Source organism: Pseudophryne corroboree, chromosome 8 (assembly GCF_028390025.1).
Source record: "Pseudophryne corroboree isolate aPseCor3 chromosome 8, aPseCor3.hap2, whole genome shotgun sequence".
NCBI classification, from domain to species: Eukaryota; Metazoa; Chordata; class Amphibia; order Anura; family Myobatrachidae; genus Pseudophryne; species Pseudophryne corroboree.
Window position 1 is genome coordinate 455,924,236 of NC_086451.1, and position 16,318 is coordinate 455,940,553.

Here is a 16,318-nt window from a genome sequence, read left to right on the forward strand (position 1 = left end):
TGCCGTGACCCGGATTCGAACCGGGGTTGCTGCGGCCACAACGCAGAGTACTAACCACTATACGATCACGGCAGACACTACAGCTGTGCTGTCACTTGTCCCTATGTGAAATGAATCCTTTAAAGTTTAACAAGCACCAGAGTTGGGACAGTGCTTTCAGCAGATTAACCCTATCCCGTACATGTGGGCTGGAAGATGCAATAACCCTGTATGACACTGCCTACACTTTATACAGGTTGAGTATCCCTTATACAAAATGCTTGAGACTATAATTATTTTGGATATCAGATTTTTCAGTATTTTGGAATAATTGCATACCATAATGAGATATCATGGTGATGGGACCCAAGTCTAAGCACAGAATGCATTTATGTTTCATATACACGTAGCCTGAAGGTGTTATGCACACCAGTGCTTGCAGGAATGTACTGGTGTCTGAACTGTTATGCACACCAGTGCCTGCAGTAATGTACTGGTGTCTAAATGGAGAGGGATGCAAAAACAAATGAACTCACAGACAGACTGGGGAATATGACATTACATACACAGAAGGTGATAGGGTAACAAAATAAACACAAAGTGAACAGAGAAGCCCGGAGGCTAAGAAACTGGGTGTCTCCCTAGTATTAGGAATGCTCAGATGGGAAAAAGCAAGATGTTGTGTTTTAATACGTAGAGAACCCGAAATGCTGTTGCTAAGGGCAACAGCAAAACCCTAAAGGGTTACCAACGGGTGTGGCAGTAAACTCCTTGGTCAGAGATGGAATAATAGACACAAGGAGAATCTCCACAATCCTAATCCTCACATGCAGTGCACAGGTTCAGCTTACTGCCACTAAACTGACACCTGAACACCTTGCACAGTGAGAAAGGATTTTGGCAGGCAAGTCTGAGAATACAGCAGCAAACTTGCTAAATTCACAGAGTAGCAAAAGAACCCCAGCAAGTTAAACGACTGACTCCAGTCTTACTGCTAGGTCTGGATTGGCAGAGTGTAGTACCAAATCCCCAGGCCTATTTGCAGTAAGCAACAACAAATACAAAGCTACACAGTACTGGCTAACTTTCAGGAACTGACTAACCAACAAAGATTCAGCAGCATCTGCTTAACCTGAGAAGAGGCCTTATAAAGCAGGTGCTGTCCACGCCCCACTCAGACCTCACAGACTGTGAGCACAAAAACCAGCACCGGATCCCCTGCCGTGCACAGAGCCTGTAACCACTGCACAGCAAAAGACCCGAACCGGAGTATCAGCTGCGCTCAGGTTACTCCGCTAGCACTTGTCTCCCGGTTGCCATGACGACGTGGCAGCACAGGGCAGGAGACCCAAACAGAAGGTAACTTTAGCCAATACTTTTAATAACTTTGTGCATTAAACAAAGTGTGTGTACATTCACACAATTCATTTATGTTTCATATACACATTATATACACAGCCTGAAGGTCATTTAATAAAATATTTTGTTATAATTTTGTGTATTAAACAAAGTTTGTGGACATTGAGCCATCAGAAAACAAAGGTTTCACTATCTCACTCTCACTCAGAAAATTCCGTATTTCGGAATATACCGTATTCCGGAATATTTGGATATGGGATACTCAACCTGTATTACTGTAGTCAGTGTTATGTAAATCATCTCATATACTGTCATTGCTTTTCTTTGGATTTATTTAAAGGATCCAGCATGTGATTACTCCCAGAAGTGATACGTTACTTAGAAAATTGTGAATAGATTTTAATAAAACAGAAATCTCCTTGCGTTCGGCTGTGCGATTGTAATCGTCGCTAGAACCTGTGCAAAACCATAAAGGACTTCGTACCCTTACGACGCGCGTGCGCATTGCAGTGCGTACGTATGCACAGATGACCCATTTTTTTCACTGATCGCTGCACAGCGAACAACGACGGAAAGCGATCAACTCGGAACGAGGGCCTGTGCCGCCATCAATGAATATTGTTTTCATGATACTGTGTGAGTATAGTACAGCTGCTTACTAGCTGGGTATAAAGCTTATACTTTTATTCAGATCCTGTGCAGATTGCAGAACCTTGTTGCACAGTAGCTCACTAATGTACAAACATAGGGGGTCATTCCGAGTTGATCACAGCAGTAAATTTGATAGCAGTTGGGCAAAACAGGGAGTAGCAACTGGGCAAATAACATTTTTGCGCCCCCGAGGGGTCTGAGGGAAATATCTATTAGGAATAATACACCCTCCACAGATATTACTACGTCTGTGCAACCGTACCATACATATATATATATATATAGATACAGGTATGGCTTTCTGAAAAGCATCACATTATTATGCAATGTTTACCCAGTCAGATTTGTTGGTGCCGACAAGGTCACCCACACACGTCTGTATGTCCCATATAGTTTTCTCTTGTGAAAAATATACATCTGCGGACATGTTGATATTTATTTTCATGAACCAAGTGCTATCAGGCGTCGGTGGTGCCGACAGACATTTTTGACAGTACTCAGCCGTAGACATGCCGACACACATGTACTAACCACCCACCGACATTACACTGATTATTTTATGTCAGGGAAACACAGAAGACGTTTTTCAGCTCTATTACACCATATTCCTTATATACTGTGCTTACCGTATACATATAACATACTAAACCACTGTGCTCCCCCTTGTTTTTCACTGTGATATCATCAGCAGTGCTTTTGGCAGGGCCAGCGTCTCTGTGAGAAGAAAATGGCGCTGTGTAGAGCTGTGAGGACTAAGCCAAGCCCCCTTAATGGCGCGCTTCAGCCCCGCTATTTTTTAGCTTTTTTACCCTGGCGGGGGTCTGTATAAAGTGCCTATGCACTGTATATCTCTTATGCCAGCCTGATATGGAGGTTTTATTGCTGCCCAGGGCGCCCCCCCTGCGCCCTGCACCCTTGTAGTGCCGCTTGTGTGTGGGAGCAATGGTGCGCAGCGTGACTGCTGCGCGGTACCCCTGAAGTCTGAAGTCTTCTGCCGTCTTCTTTGCTTCTTTTACTCACCCAGCTTCTTTCTTGTGGCTCTGTGAGGGGGACGACGGCGCGGCTCCGGGAACGAGCAGCTAGGATATACCAAGTGATCGGACGCTCTGGAGCTAATAGTGTCCAGTAGCCTAAGAAGCAGAGCCTTTGAACTCACAGAAGTAGGTCTGCTTCTCTTCCCTCAGTCCCACTGTTGCCAGCAGTGCTCCCTGAAAATAAAAAACCTAACATAAAGTATTTTCATAGAAACTCAGGAGAGCGCCCGTTATGTGTCCAGTCTCTCTGGGCACAGAATCTAACTGGAGTCTGGAGGAGGGGCATAGAGGAAGGAGCCAGTTCACACCCCTTTTAAAGTCTTAAAGTGCCCATGTCTCCTGCGGATCCCGTCTATACCCCATGGTCCATTTGGAGTCCACAGCATCCTCTAGGATGTATGAGAAAACACAGGCGGATCGTGGCTGTTTTCAGGGCATATATCTGACGTCAGTTGCAATGGATTTCGACTAAAAACATGGCGCCGCTGCGACTGCATTCTCATTATTCTGAGTAGCCCTGAGTCAACCATCACTGTTCATGGTGCTCAATTTCTGCATATGCATCGCAATTATGCGACTGCATACGCAGATTTGCGAATGCGTCGGTGGGCGTCTTTTTGCTTTCTGGGCGGCTCTTCACATGCGATTTTTTTAGCAGAAGCAGGCTTGGGAAAATCGCATTTTCTGTCTCAATAGCGATCCAAGCTGAATTAGGCCGATAGTGTTTTTATGTCCTAGTTCAACATGACGCCAAGAAAGTCTAATCTTTTCCATTTGGTTTAAAATTTCAGATTCCTAACTAGTAAATAGTTGCTGCACAATGATGGAAGCCTGAGAAAGTGATATATCAGAGAGAAAGGCATCTCTACGTATTAAACCCTAAAAAAAAAAAGAAATAACAAAAAGTTGCCGTGACCCGGATTCGAACCGGGGTTGCTGCGGCCACAACACAGAGTACTAACCACTATACGATCACGGCAGACACTACAGCTGTGCTGTCTCTTGTCCCTATGCAACATGAATCCTTTAACAAGCATCAGAGCTGGGACAGTGCTTTCAGCAGATTAACCCTATCCTGTACATGTGGGCTGGATGCAGCAATTACCATGTATGACACAGCCTACGTACACTGATGACCAGGCACTGCCTACACTTTATAGCAGGTCGAGTATCCCATATCCAAAATGTTTGGGACCAGATGTATTTTGGATATCAGATTTTTCCGTATTTTGGAATAATTGCATACCATAATGAGATATCATGGTGATGGGACCTAAATCAAAGCACAGAATACATTTATGTTTCATATACACCTTATACACACAGCCTGAAGGTCATTTAATACAATATTTTTTAATAATTTTGTGTATTAAACAAAGTTTGTGGACATTGGCCCTCATTCCGTGTTGTTCGCTCGCAAGCTGCTTTTAGCAGCTTTGCAAACGCTAAGCCGCCGCCTACTGGGAGTGAATCTTAGCTTATCAAAATTGCGACCGACGGATTCGCAATATTGCGATTACACACCTCTTAGCAGTTTCTGAGTAGCTCCAGACTTACTCTGCATCTGCGATCAGTTCAGTGCTTGTCGTTCCTGGCTTGACGTCACAAACACACCCAGCGTTCGGCCAGACACTCCTCCGTTTCTCCTGCCACTCCCGCGTTTTTCCCAGAAACGGTAGCGTTTTTTGCACACACCCATAAAACGGCCTGTTTCCGCCCAGAAACACCCACTTCCTGTCAATCACATTACGATCACCAGAACGAAGAAAAAACCGTGAGTAAAATACCTAACTGCATAGCAAATTTACTTGGCGCAGTCGTACTGCGGACATTGCGCATGCGCATTAGCGACTAATCGCTCCGTTGCGAGAAAAAAATAACGAGCGAACAACTTGGAATGACTCCCATTGAACCATCAGAAAACAAAGGTTTCACTATCTCACTCAAATAATTCCATATTCTGGAATATTTGGATATGGGATACTCAACCTGTATTACTGTAGTCAGTGGTATGTAAATCATCTCATATACTGTCATTGCTTTTCTTTTTATTTATTTAAAGGATCCAGCATGTGATTACTCCCAGAAGTGATACGTTACTTAGATATGTTTCTATTTTAATGTTTTATTAAACTCTATTCACAATGTTCTATCTGATCACACTATGGGCGATATTCAATTGATTATCGCGCCCGATTTCCCATCTAAAGTGACAGGAGACCGCGGGGGCGATATTCAATTGTGTCCACTGATTGCGCATAAAGCAGCTAAACCTGACCAAAGTGCCAGAAAAGCGCCGTTTGGGCCGCCAAACACGTCACTTTTCACACACTCCAGCTCACCACCCCCGGGGGGGTGTAAGCTGAAATGCAGACGCCGATTGATTTTTATTTATCGGAATCCTAAAGATTAAAATGTATTAATGTCACAATTTTATATAGTTTTCCTGTACTTTAAGGGTCTGATTCCAAGTTGGGCAGATCTCTGTGCATGGACGCTAATGGCGAGTTTTTGCAAACAGTGAATGTGCAGATGTGAAATTTTTGTCAATATTAAATATGATTTGCGGTGTCTGGAGGGCAGCGTAGGATGCTGCATGCAGATGGGCAATCCCTGGCATTAGCGCTACAGTTCTCATATTAGTATAAGGTAGACGTGTGGCTTCCACTGCTGGCCGCAATTACAGCCGCATAGCGTGCAGCTCAGAATGAGCCCTGACAGTGCCGCCATCAATAATCATTGTTTTCATGATACGAGTATAATACAACTACAGCTATAGCTGGGTATGAAGTTTATACGTTTATTCAGGTCCTGTGCAGATTGCACAATAGCTCACTAAGGGGTCTATTTACTAAGCCTTGGATGGAGATATAGGGGGTCATTCCGAGTTAATCGCATGTAGCAACTTTTTGCTGCTGGTGCAATCAACTAGATGCTGCCTGTGGGGGAGTGTATTTTAGCTTAGCAAGGAAGCGATCGCTTGTGCAGCCTGCTATGCTAAAAATGTTTCCTGCAAAACAAGACCAGGGTCAGACCTACTTACCCTGTGCGACGGATCCAGCGACGAAGGTTCCGAGATTGACGTCAGACATCCGCCCTCCAAACGCCTGGACGCTCCTGCGTTCGGATCTCCACGCCCGGAAAACGGTGAGTATACACCCCGGAACGCCTCCCCGCTATCATCAATCTTCTTGCGATCGTGCTAGCGATCACTTTCTTCTCTCTTCTGGTCGTTGCCCGGCGATGGCTGTCGCTGGGCAACGGCACGCGCGTGCATTGTTGGCGCCGCCATGCGCAGTTCCAACCCGTTCGCACCACAACGAAGAACCGCTGCGTGGGAATGGGTCGGAATGACCCCCAAAGTGCACGGACATAAAGTACCAGCCAATCAGCTCCTAACTGTCATGTTACAGGCTGTGTTTGAAAAATGACAGTTAGGAGCTGATTGGCTGGTACTTTATCTCCATCCACTTTATCTCCATCCAAGGCTTAGTAAATAGACCCCTTAGGGGGTCTATTCATGAAGCAGTGAAAAAAGTGGAGAAGTTGCCCATGGCAACCAATCAGTGTTGAGGTAACATTTATAAAGTGCATTCAATAAAAATTATATGTAGCAGCTGATTGGTTGCCATGGACAACTTCTCCACTACCTCACTTCTCCCCACTTTTCATGAACCGACCCTATATGTACAAACATAGAAGTTCATTCAGCATCAGTTGTAAATGCGACTAATTGCACAATGAGCGAATATCGGCACACTGCGCATGTGTACACAACCATAAACAAAACAGTGCGCACGTGATAAGTCTGGTTTCTGTGACTGCACCTAGGTATCTGCGAACACAATAGCGATCGCATTTAACAACGATAAAAAGGAGTGTTGGGACTTCTGGTAGGCGGGGCATCCAGCATGGCCGCATTTTATCAGTGTTCCTGAGGTCCACGGTACAACCCATCTCAATTCTCCTATCAATACATTCTACATCTCAACTCTCCCTAGTTGTGGAGGAGTCTGGGGAGACTTGTTCAGACCTCAGAGACTGTCATCTACCGGCGTCCGCCCATCAGTGTGTATGGCCTGCATGACCGCCAACATCCCGTTGGCGCAAAAGTACGGAGTGCGGGATATTCTGCATTTTTCCAGCAGCTAAAGCTCTATCACCCCATCTCTGTGATACCCGATACCTTAGCGGGATTTGTCCAGATCTTTAACACCTTTCCTGCGCTGGGGTATGACATTGCTAGGTGACGGGCTGGACATCTCAGACTCGTGCTGAGGCGGAGTACCATTACATTAGGACTGGATGGCACCTCCTCCCCTGAACCCCGTTGCTGTATATTCCTGTGCCATATAAGGGCAGAACATCGAGTTTGCTCTATGCAGATCTCCTACTCCGGGCTCTGGAAGTCTGAGGTCACTGCTGGGACTGCACACCATTCCCCTAATAGATGCCTGGTGCTGCTCCAATGCTGGGAATCCTGAGTCTCGCTGCTGCCAATCTCCTCCACAGTGTCTGCGTATAGTGGTCTGACAGTAAGCTCCTCTGCTGTGGGACTTCTGCCGGCAATCAGATCTCTGCTTCCCTGGGTCTATTGCTGCTCAGGGACTCTTCGGGAGGTTGGTGTTTGTGGTGCTCTTCTCCTGAGACTCCCAAATCTGCTTGGTTTATCCCTGTGGTCCTGGAGTACGTGAATAAACCGTCTCCTTCTGTCTCAGTGACACCAGTGTTAGCTTTCTCACTTGCGACCCCTCTGAAGCATTGCCATTTACTCTGAGTCCCCTGTGGTCCTGCTCCTGGCTGACCTATCTGTCTACTGTGGTCATAGGGTATCTGTGAGGTGAGCTGATTTCCTCTCTCCCCAGTGTGTTGTCTCCAACGAGTGACAGCCCCTATTAATCAGATTGTGGACATATCATATTAACACAATTTTAAACTACATTACCTTGACTTGAATGCATTCTTTCTTTATCTGGGTGGTCTTCAGTATGCCGAATGTCGGGATCCCGGCGCACAGGATCCCGGCGCACAGTATACCGGCGCCGGGATCCCGGCGCACAGTATACCGGCGCCGGGATCCCGACATCTATTCTCCCTAGTGGGGGTCCACTACCCCCCCTGAACATAGAATAAATAGCGTGCCACTGTGCCCGCAAGGGGATCCTTTGCGCTCACCACACTGTCGGTATGCCGGCGGTCGGGCTCCCAGCGCCGGTATGCTGGTCGCAGGGAGCACGGCCGCCGGCATTCTATACTACACCACTTTATCTCACTGTACTATATCGCTTACTGTATACACATGTAATCACAGATACTGGGACTTTATTTTTGCTGCTGGATGTTTTCCAATGTACGAGTGTATGCACTCCATCTAGTGGCACACTTTGTTATTGCACGCTTCCAGAATATTGTTTTATATATTCTCTGCAAACTGTGCTGCCCTACTTCTATTTTATAGTGCGAATTATCAATTTTGATATTTCTCATTTACCAAATGTCATTCTGTGCCTTCCACATAACATAATTTTACTCGACTTCCGGTTCCGGCCTCATGGAGAACTGAGCTCCGTCCTGAGCTCCGTCCGCCGCTCCCCAACAAATACCTTTTACAAGGCTTTTAAAGCCTCGTTTCGACCCCGGAGCCTCCAGCAGTGTCCCAGTGACCGATCCCCCTGCAAATGGAGAAGTTTTTGGCCCCGCTGACGGCGCACCCCCAGCCGGACCACCAGCAGCAGCAACAGTCGCAGCCTCCACGCCAGGAGAAGCGGCGCGCTGCGGGAACGATGACGGCGGATTCCGCTATCGATAGCGCTCCCCCCCTCCACAAAAAGACTGCAGCCGAGGGAACAGCTTCTGGGGGCCAAGTAAGTGCCGGCAACGAGACCCCTGTGACTTACACAGACGTAGTGGCAGCCATAACAGCCACCATGACACCCCTTCTCACTAAGGCTGTGGCTGACATTACCAGTCAACTTCAGCACCTCACACACAGAGTCTCCAAAACAGAGCAGCAAGTCACTGCTGTCTCCCATGACGTAGAGGGTTTACAACTTACAGTAAAACGTCTCACTAATGATAATTACCAGCTATGGAACAAGATCGACGACATTGAGAACAGATCGCGTCGTAATAACATTAGGCTGGTTGGTCTGCCCGAATCTATCAAGGGACCTGCATTGGCCCACTTTGTCCGCAACACTCTCCCCTCGCTCCTAGGCATTGAGTCAGTTTGCCAGGACATGGTTATAGAGAGGGTACATAGGGTGGGTCCGACACCGACCCCTAACAGACCGAGACCCCGCGTTACACTGTTCCGCTGCCTAAACTATTTACACAAGATGGAGATCTGGTCAGCCTCTCGCAAGGCCAAAACCCTGTCATGGGAAGGACACAAACTACATATATTTCAGGACTACTCTGCAGAGCTATCGCGAGCCAGAAAAGGCTTTTCACCCGTATGCTCGAGGTTGGTCGCAGAAGGACGAAAATTTGGCCTGTTATACCCTGCTAGACTCCGCATTTACGATGGGACCTCGTTCAAGGACTTTTCCAACCCCCCGGATGCAATGGCATATCTCCAGGAGCTGTCCCAAGCGAAAGACGCCGACATCACAGATTCCACAGAATAACGTTTCAAAGCCTTAACCCCGTTATGTCATGCTTTGGCCATTTAAAGGAAAAGCAGTCACTTCAGCTCATATCATAACAATCAGATTATCACATTTGCAGATTAAGTTATATGATATGTTTATTTACATGCTTTATAGTACACTGCGGAGACCTCCTGGTCACCCTTATATTTCGATGCACACTGGGGAGCAGGGACGGACCTACCCCTCCCCGCCGGATGTGTTTCTTGTTTTTTACACTGTTTTTACTTAGCTATTACGGAAGTGCGGCGCCAGATCCTAACTTCTGGCTGCCCCCTCTTAGGTCTGTTCATCCCCCTCTTCCCTCTATCTCTACCTGCACTCTTGCTGTCATTCCTTTCCCTCCTTTCCTCTCAAGCACAACTCTTAGCTCTGTGAATTGGCTAGATGTTGCAGTAACTCATAATGTACTCATGATGAAGGCTGTTACCCTAAACCCCCAATGTTTTGATACACTCTTCCTGTTTCTCCCAGTTTCCGGAGGGGATGCCTGATCTTCGCTACGCCACATGGAATGTTGGAGGAATTAACTCCCCAGCGAAAAGGAGGAAACTCCTGATTTACTTACAGAAAAGTGGCGTGGACGTGGCATTCCTTCAGGAAACCCACCTAACCCCGTCTGAAACCTTGAAATTGGGAATGCTGGGTTGGTCTGTATTGGCATCCTCCTCTTACAACTCCAGAGCACGTGGTGTAGCTATCCTGGTACGCAGATCTCTACCCTTCGAAATACACAACACCACTGCAGATGACTCAGGTAGATTCGTAGTAGTTTCTGTAGACTTGCTGGGTAAAACATTTATTCTGGCTAACATATACGCTCCCCCCCCTTATTCCAAGTCATACCTCCGCCAGCTAATAGCCCTTCTGACTCCCTACATGGGAGATAACCTCATCATCGGAGGGGACTTTAACCTGATCTCTTCCTCACTCCTAGACAAATCCTCAACACATAAGATCTCTCACTCCACACTCCCCAAACTAGGCATCCCCTTCTTCTCATCTACCCTACAGGTTATAGATCTCTGGCGAGCTCTAAACCCAACAGAGAGGGAATACACCTGTCTCTCAGCGGCGCACGGCTCTCTCTCCCGCATTGACTACTTCTTTATTTCCCATACTCTTTTTCCTCAAGTTACCCAATGCACCATTGCCCCCATCTCCCTCTCTGACCACGCCTTGGTCACCTTTACTGCCCATTTTCCCGACGATAGAGATACAACTAAAATGTGGAAATTCCCCTCTAGGTTCTGCAAATCTCTAACTTTCAAATCCTTCTTGGAGGCTGCTTGGGAAGACTTTTGTACCAACAACTCTGAACACATTAATTCCGACCCATTCCTGTTCTGGATGTCGGCAAAAGCCGTACTCAGAGGTGCAATTTTATCTTTCACCGCAGCTTCCAACAAGAAATATTCGGCTCAATATCTGACACTTCAAGACACTTTATCCCAATCTTTTCAGACCTATAAATCATCCCCCTCCCCAGCCACAAAACAGGCATATCTGACATCCAAAGTCCATTTTGATGAATTTCTATCGGAAATGGGTGACAGGTACCTTTTTTCAGTCCATCACAAATTCCACAAGTTTGGCAACAAAACTGGACGCCTACTCTCCAATTTACTAAAAGGTACTCATTCACCAGCGATCGTACATCCCCTTCGCACCACACAAGGAACCCTGACATCCACGAATAAACAGATAGCTCAGATTATGCATACATTCTACTCACAGCTTTATACGTCAAACAGTCCAAACATTCCCTCACAAACAACATCACCCCAGCCCAACACCCCCACTCACCCTCCAGAGCCCACCCACTCTTCACCCCCTTCAGGGACACACCAGCCCTCCTCCTTCTTTTGGGAGGCTCTCCCTTACCCAGCCCTGTCGGAAGAACTGGCTTCTCAACTTCTATCCCCAATTACTCTAACTGAAGTCCGCCTGGCAATTGGGCAATTGAAGCCTCATAAGGCCCCAGGCCCCGATGGCTATACTGGGGAATTTTATAAAATGCTCCACCACAAATTTGATTTTATCCTAGTTGAGGTTTTCAATTCCCTGTTGCTAGGGAAGACCCCCCCTCCACATTTCAACTCAGCCATCCTTAAACTACTCCCAAAGCCTGGAAGGGACCTGTCGCTCCCCGGCTCGTACCGCCCAATATCCCTGCTGAACCTGGACTACAAGCTTTTTGCAAAAATTATAGCTGACCGCCTAAAATTCACGCTTCCCCACACCATCCATCCAGATCAGACCGGCTTCATAGTCGGCAGGCATTCAGTGGTCAACGTGAGAAAGGTGATAGCAGCGTTACACTCCTGCCAATCCGATTCAGCTCACACAGGCTCTGCCATCCTATCCCTAGATGCGGAAAAAGCCTTCGACCTAGTCGAATGGCCACACCTCTATACTACCCTACACCGATTTGGCTACCCAAAACCCTTTATCCAAGCTATCAAAACTCTTTATTCATCTCCAACTACCCAAATATCTTGCAACGGCTTCCTCTCCAACCCCTTTTCTATTGGAAAAGGTACAAGACAGGGCTGCCCCTTATCCCCTCTTCTATTTGCCATTGCCTTGGAACCCTTGGCCATTGCCCTTAGACTCTCTACCTCTTACACTGGTATCTTTGTTGGGACAACCGAACTTAAGGTCGCCTTATTTGCAGATGACATGCTCTTATTTATATCTGACCCACTTTCATCTATCCCTGAAATCCTACGCCTGATCTCAGATTTTGGTACAACGGCGGGATACAAGATTAATGTTGAAAAATCAGAATTACTTCCTTTAAATGTTTCCCCCTCCTTGCTCTCCACACTCACGCAGACCACTACCTTCACGATCACACAGTCACACCTCAAATACTTGGGAATCAGTATCCCGCGAGATAATGCTAGTACATATGAGCTAAATTTTTCAACAGTTATCTCTACTGTCCTTACCAAACTAGAGGGCTGGGCCACTCTTCCCCTATCTATGATGGGACGGATTGCAGTCCTTAAATCGGTAATATTTCCGAAAATCTTTTATATCATGCAATCCCTTCCAATTGGCCTCAAGGACCTGGACATCATCAAGCTGCGCAGAGCTATGACCCGTTTTATCTGGCAAGGAAAGAAGCCCAAGATAGCTTTTGCGAAGCTGGTGATGGACAAGTCAGAGGGAGGGTTCGGAGTCCCAGATTTTGCATCATATTCCCTTACAATCTTCCTTCGATATGCCACAGACTGGCTACTGGGCAAGAGCACTTACACAGACCTAGCCTTAGACACGAATGCCCTCAGCCCATTCTCTCCTGGTGCTCTTCTACACACAAAAAAGGCCCTGATTCCACCCCCCATCTTGAAACACCCTCTATTCAGAGACACCTATCTTAGCTGGGTGAAAATCCATAAGAAATTAAAACTAAACCACACTGCTTCCACATATATACCTCTCTGGGGAAACCCATCCTTCCCTCCATCTCTTCACAACATCTTATTCCTCCAATGGCGGGAGAGGGGGCTGTGCTCTGCATCACAGGTTTTCGATCCAGGCGGACACATCACGCAATTTGAAACGCTGAGAGACAGATATTCTCTACCCTCCTCTCACTTCTTCATGTACCTTCAAGTGAGACACTACCTGACATCACTTAACCTTAATCCCCCTCACACAACTCACCTCTCCCCACTAGCAAAAATTTTAAAGCAATGGGAGTCCAAAGCTTACAAAATCAAACAGCTATATACTCACCTAGTGAACATTCCAGCCACAACATACCTACCAAAACTAGCTGCAGCATGGCAATCAGAGATCTCGAATATCACCTCCTACGACCAACTGCTTAGCCACCATCAACGCACCTTATCAATATTGAACTCTGCATACCTTCAAGAGGTCCACCTCAAAACCATACATAGAGCATACTTACCACCTTACAACCAAGATGCCGATAGCCCCTCCAACTCTAATAAATGCCCTAAATGCAAAGGGGCCAGAGCCACCTTCTACCATTGTCTCTGGAGTTGTACTAGGATCCAGCGCTTTTGGAATAAAGTGTTAGGATTTATTAACTCCAACTTCCACATCTCTCTACGCCCAGACCCGAGGGCTTGCCTATGTATGAATTTCTCAACGTGGAACTCGATACCTGGGGTTAAGCCACTATATCCCATGTTTACCATGCTTTTTACGATCGCAAAAAAAATGATCCTGAAACGCTGGGTTGTCAGATCCATCCCCTCTTTAGCTGAAGTCTTAAAAGTTATGCTGACATATATTTATTTTGACCGCAAAACTACCATTCTCACGGGTTATTCCAGTCTTGCGAAGTTCCACAAAAAATGGAGTCCTTATTTGTCCACTCTAGACCCGGACACCCAAACGCAAATAACCTCAGCCTTTGAAAACCCCCTGTGGAAGATGTCCAAAGGACCAACTAGATAACGCAACTGTGGGAATTAACCACACATCTTTCTTTGAATAACAATTTTACCCCTTCCCCCTGCATGATTGTTTGTCGGGTTGTACGTCTGGTATAATACCTTCTCATCTCCCATGCCATCAATTACCCCCATGTATGCTTTTCCTTCACCTTTATATTTTCTCCCTCACCCTATATACCCACCTCTGACTCTATGTTTTTAGCCCTCACTCCATGAACATAAATGATGAAGAATGTAACAATTCCTCCATACACAACATCTTGGGTACACGCCTGGAAGGCACCTTACCCAAACCAGTAAAAACCAAGTAGTAGTGCTCTTTCTATCCCCACCCCCCCCCCTGCTCTTTTCACCCTTCCCTCACCTCCTCCCTTCTAAACCCCCCTTTTTCCCAAACTCACTCTTTAAGTTACAATGTTATTACTTAAATATTTACCTAAAAATTGTCTGGACCACACCTACAGGGGTCTACAACTACAAAATACCATTTATTGGAGAGACCGAAGTACGTGAGACAATTTACTGTTTAGCTGCTCTTATCTCCTCGTTTTTTACATGTTTACATGTTTTGTGTTTTGTGTTTTGCTTGCCGAATGTACTCCTACATTTATATTCAAAAACTCAATAAAAATCAGTTTTGCAAAAAAAAAACATAATTTTACTTGTGATAGTCTACTGTTTTGTGCTGTATTCACATTGCTTTATAATTCCACATCACTTAGTTTTACATGTGATATTCTATTGTTTTATGCTGCAATACTGCGATTTAGTGTTGGACTTAATGTTCCAGCATCAGCAACACTTAATACTGGTGTTGCTATGCTACGTTTGAAACTACATTGATTGCTGAACAATTGGCGACAGAGTTGCTAAAACTTCTTTTGCCTGAGTTAGATAAACGATTTGATCGCTTAATTTCCTCGTTTGACCATTCTCTAACCCCTTTATCGGACTATACAGTCCGCTATAATACACAGGAAGGGGTAGAGGCTTCCAAAGTATCCTTTGTCCCTCAACCTGACTCAAACCATGCATTTGCTAGTTATACAGCTGAAGGTACCGAAAAAGGCGCTGTGTCCACTGACCTACAGTCGCCGCTCACTCCGCACATTGTTAAAATAGCACCTGTGGTGGCTCCCAATTGTGTTCTTGGGCAAACTTTGCTCAACCCATTCTTCTTGACATTAACCCGGGTCTCAGCCCTTAACTGGGGGTTAGATACATTGGGGGTAATTCTGAGTTGATCGCAGCAGCAAGTTTGTTAGCAGTTGGGCAAAACCATGTGCACTGCAGGGGAGGCAGATATAACATGTGCAGAGAGAGTTAGATTTGGGTGGATTATTTTGTTTCTGTGCAGGGTAAATACTGGCTGCTTTATTTTTACACTGCAATTTAGATTTCAGTTTGAACACACCCCACCCAAATCTAACTCTCTCTGCACACGTTACATCTGCCCCTCCTGCAGTGCACATGGTTTTGCCCAATTGCTAACAAAATTCCTGCTGCGATCAACTTGGAATTACCCCCATTGTGGGAGGACAAACCCCGCATATTATCCCCTGGGAGAGAGGGTGGTTGTAGCGGTGTGGGTCTTAGCATGGTTACTGAGCCGCAGTTGTTTCTTAAGCAACTTAGATCACCCCCCTCTTTGTTTGCTTTATCCCTGTTTCAGGGTCTCATAGAATTTATGACTTGAAGTGGTCTGTTGTAACTTACCATCTCGGTTACGAAGCCTTATGGATATCAATACCTACCTGATGTGTCCTGTGTCTACGTTTCCCCTTTTATGTCAATTAGATTTCTTCTTTATACTCTCCTATTGCTGTAATGTTTCTTTTAATTTGTATTATTTCTTTGTTTAAACACTGATTTTATTTATTTTCCTTAAGATGCTTTTGATGACTGCCCTATACTGGTCACCTCAGTCATTGCTCAACTTAGGTGACCCTGATTTTGTTTCTTATACATTGTATACTTTACCATTGTTTCTGAGCACCGTTGGTTTCGTGTTAGAAAATCCTACTAAATACTGTTTAGTATTTTATTATTCATGCATGTTTTCATATTATCCTTTGTTATACTGTATGCTCTCAAGCCATTTGGTATATTGCAACAGAATGCAGCCTAAATACTTACTGCTTATTGCATTATCTATCTAAATTGCTAGCTGAGCTGAGTGACTAATATTGTCTCATATTAATTTCTG

The 16,318-nt window shown here is 45.7% G+C and overlaps 2 non-coding genes across 2 annotated transcripts; both read right to left on the bottom strand.

Moving 5' to 3' along the window:
- TRNAH-GUG (transfer RNA histidin (anticodon GUG)) lies at positions 1 to 72 on the bottom strand. Its single transcript has one exon. It is a non-coding gene; the product is annotated as a tRNA-His (tRNA).
- Positions 73 to 3,930: 3,858 nt separating this feature from the next.
- Positions 3,931 to 4,002, bottom strand: TRNAH-GUG (transfer RNA histidin (anticodon GUG)). The gene has a single exon. It is a non-coding gene; the product is annotated as a tRNA-His (tRNA).
- Positions 4,003 to 16,318: the final 12,316 nt, after the last annotated feature.